Below are 4,530 nucleotides of genomic sequence, written 5' to 3' on the forward strand. Positions count from 1 at the left end.
CAAGGGTTACAACTCCAGAGCTCTATCCTTAGATCTGACGACAGATCTGGGTGAAGATCAGTCCTCTCATGATCACGCTCCCGAGATCGAGGGCTCTGATACCATGTAGAAGGAAGATCGATGCACAACCACCTGTAGAGAGAGAGAGAGAGAGAGAGTCGACTGCACAATAGAATCACACGTTAACTTGGATTAAGGCTTCTCTTTATATTAAATAGAGAGAGGCTAAAAAGAATAATTACATCTAAGCCCATTATGAAAACAAATTTCAAAAAACCTCTAATATAAAAAAGACTTAAACTTAAAACCACCTATTCTCAACACATATCTCAAATCTCAAACTTTTAAACTTTTATTCAGATCCCAATTCCAAAATTCAATTTAAACTTGAATTCTTTATTCTGAATTTCAACTTTAAACTTCAGAACAAATTCAAAGTTCAAAATGAACCTTAAATTAAATTTTGATTTTCTATTTTCAAAATTTCAAGTAAATTCGATTCAAAAAACCAATTTTGATTTTTGAAATTCTCAAAATTCTGAGTAAATTCAGTTTAAAAGTTCAATTCTAATTTCAAATTCAAATTCTTTATTCTAAATTTAAATTTCAAATTTTATTTTTAATTTCAGGAGTTCAAATTCAAAGTCTCAATCAAATTTTCATTTCAACTTTTAAATTCAAATTCATATTACAAGTTCATTTTTCAAAAACTCAATCTTTCATAATTCCAAATTTCAATTCTAATTTCAAGTTCAAGCTCAAAATTTCAAGTTCAATTATGATTTCAAATCTCAAAATCAATTTCTAAGTTTGATTCTCAATTCAAGATCAATTCAAATTCGATTTTCAATCAATTTCATATTTTAAAGATCTCAACTTTGAATCCAATTTCAAAATCTTCAATTTCAAGCTTTCAATTCAAGTTCATTTCAAGTTTCAACCTTTCAATTAAAAAATCAATTTCTAAATTTCAAAGTTTACTTTCAAATCTATTTCAAAATCACTTGAAAAATCCAAATTTCTGAAACATTTCCAAAAAAAAACATACACATTTCTCAAGTTCAAAAATCATAGCACAAGCCTGATTTCATGTGTATTTAGGTCTTATAATAATTACTTAGTTAAATTTAGGCAAAGCAAAAGGCATTGATTCGATCATTGGTTCAATCACCCCTCGTAAAGGCACCAGGAACGATTGAACATCGTACCGATGAGCGAATCCCATCTCTCCATTTTTTCACAAAATTTCAAAACGAAGGAGAGTTATTTCAAATAAAAAACTATCTTTTTCAAAAGGTCAAGTGGACCTTACAAAGAGTTTCTCTTCTCTTCTATTTTTTCCTCAAAAGGGAAAAGGATGAAAGAAAAATTTTTGCAATGATCACACTAACTAAATTACTTAAAATGTATGTGCGTGTGTTTCACGCTGGAATGGTCGAATGTGATTTGACTTATTGTATATAAGAATTATGAATGCACATGAAAATGATGCAATGATCTGAATGTCTTAGATGCATATATGACTTGAATATTGTGTGCATAACTTGAACTATGTAGGAGTTACGTATGTTGAGGTTTAGTTGCTTCGTATTATGAAATGTGCATGTTCATGTATGCATGCATGGAACTCATGCTTTGTTTATGCATGCTTCAAGGTTCAATTTATGAAATGCTTCAATTTACGAAATGCAATGTTCCTTGTAGCAATGATATGATGTGTAGGATAATAGGCTTTTATATGATATGATTTAATTACCACAGAATTTGAAATTATGAATACATGCGATAAATGTTTAAGTTTAATAGTGAATTATGGTTCATGGAACTTTATAGGTTAAATGTGTGATTTTATGATTTAAGTGTCATATGAAGTGATGTATGATATGATGCACATTGATGGTATACATGTTTGTGCCCGTGTTGGTGGCTATTGACCCCGAGAATGGTCAATTGTATTAATGCATATATCACAATAGTTTTTACTAAATATGGTACCTGTTGAGGAACTGTCCCCAAAAGATTCTGTGAGGGTATTTATGACCAAATCAAGTAATCCGGCTAGATTAGTAAATCTCTATGAGGAAGTACGTTGTCCAAGAGCGGGTAGCCGCAAAGATGGTATATTTCTGTGAGGAAGTGTATTGTCTAAGACCCGGTAGACCATCTAGGGCGGTAACTCCTTGTGAGGTTGTACATTTCTCATACCATGTGATCCGACGTAGATCTTATGATTTTTTATTAAATAAAGTGTTATGGTGAGTTATGATGATCGTTTGAGATTGATTAAGATAGCCAATTTTGAATATATAGATTTGGTTTTCTGTTGTAGCACAATTAAAGAATCAAATCCTTATTGATTTTAGATCTTGATATGAGGTTATATTTGTGTCTTTTGTGGAATGGTGGGTCATTCTAGGAAAGAATGACACCTTAAGCAAAGTGTAATATCACATATTTTTACACTTAGTCATTTTGTGATTTTTTAAAAAATTGGCTAAGTATAGAAGAAAAATCGATAAAACCTTGATATAGGATGACGTCTTTTAAGTATGGGCTTGACACAGGTATCATTGACAAGTTCGAGACAAGCCAATAAAAACATGAGAAAGAGTTTTATTTTCAACCTTTAAATTCATTAGATAACTTTAAATTAGAGTTATTTAGTGTTAAGAAGTCTTCTATGTTATTAAAATAACCTTTGAAAATTTGTAGATACTTATTAATTAATTTTAATTTCGAAATTTGATTTAAGTCTTGGTTTAAAACTCCGAGTAGAGTCCTTAAACCCATATAGAATCACTTAAAAAGTATCCTAGTTTAAGAAAATAACTTTTGGAAGCTTCTTAGTATTTATTAATTAATTATATTTAATTCCAAAATTTAAAGTTGGCTTTAAATTTTAAAAGAGTCCTTAAACACTTATGGGAGAACTAATAAGGTTTTAGAATGTCTACTTACAACAAATCTTTGAAAAGTCAACTTTACAGTTTCAAAAATTTTGGAAAGTGAGAGAGTTCCAATTAGAGATTAGATCTAGCCCCCTCTAGAAGGGCTGGATGGATAAGAGGGGGTGTCAACCCCTTTTCTCTATAAATAGCCTCAAAAGAGAGAGAGAGAGAAAAAGAAGGAAAAAGATAGAAAAGAGAGGAAGAAGAGGAGAAGGAGATCGTTCTTCTCCAATCATTCGATGTTTTCACAGTTGATTTTTATTTCTTTTTCGATCTACGGTTAAAATACGAGTCTTTCTTTTGTCTTGGATAAGAAAAAGAGCCTAAATAAGCTTTAGGCAATGTTTTTATAAGAAATCAGTGATTCTATCTTGATTTTTCATGGTTTAATCCATGGGAATCGATATAGGAAGGCTTAGATTATGTGGTATTTATTTTCTTATGATTTTTTGTGTTTTTATGTTTTTTCTTATATATATATATATGCCTTGTATGGATACTTTGAACAAGTCTGGATAGTTTTATTCGATGCTTTTAGCAGGCAGATCTGGCCAGATTTGAGCCCATGTCCATGCTGTTTGTTTTGTCTATTTTGGACAGGTGGACATGGGGTTGTGGTTCTTAAAACTGGACCAGATCTATGGAAATAAAATCGTGCATATTCAGTTAAAATAAGAAAATTGGATTTTTGGGTGATTTTTGGTTCGGGACGGGATGAACAGCTATCCAGTCTCAGCCTGGACAGTCGGATGGGACAAGACAGTCTGCTGTCCAGTCCCAAACCATTGTTCAGATCTTGGTTGGAGCCATAATTTTTATTAGTAATCAATGCAGTTGGGGTGCACCAAAGGGCATGCAACTGAATGCCTGACTCATATGAAATCAAGTTTGGGATTCATAAGCCAGATGTTCTTAAACACAGAGACACAATTTTGGGTCTTATTCTGCATTCAAGTTGCAGGCTGAATGGTGATGACACTTACGCTTGTGCAACATTGAACTGCGTTGCTCAATTTGCCTTGCATGAATAATCAATTGAGTTATGAATTTGTCATAATTATATTCCTCTAAAATATTGTATGAATCTTATCCATGTTCTTTTTACTTATTTGTTTCATTAGAGAGATTCATACACAAAATTATTTAGATTATGACACCTCTACTTTTGTGTTTTCACAACCTCAGAGGCTCAGTGAGGTGACTTGCTTTTGAGAGGGCTACGAGGAGACCACACGATTGCTTGGCAGATTTTTTTGGACAACATGGCTCTTCTTTCTGCTTTATTCATATTTCATTTGCTTATGTCTTAGACGATATGCACTTTAATAATTAAATTTTGATTTGGTTTGAAAGATGAGTATAAGATCCCTTGTAGTTGTGGATGTGTCATAGTTGTAAAGGCCTCGGGTCTCTGGGAATGTTTCCACACTTGAAAAAAAAATTGCCACTTTTCATGGGTACGAGTTGGGGTCGTTACACGACAACAGACGACTGGCCGCACAAGGCCTTGATAAATGAGATCAAGTTAAGGGCATACAATACAAAGTGTCTGTTAGAAACAGTGAGGGCAACAAATGAATAC

This window comes from Nuphar pumila, chromosome 1, assembly GCF_984573655.1.
Source record: "Nuphar pumila chromosome 1, dmNupPumi1.hap1.1, whole genome shotgun sequence".
Taxonomy (NCBI): domain Eukaryota; kingdom Viridiplantae; phylum Streptophyta; class Magnoliopsida; order Nymphaeales; family Nymphaeaceae; genus Nuphar; species Nuphar pumila.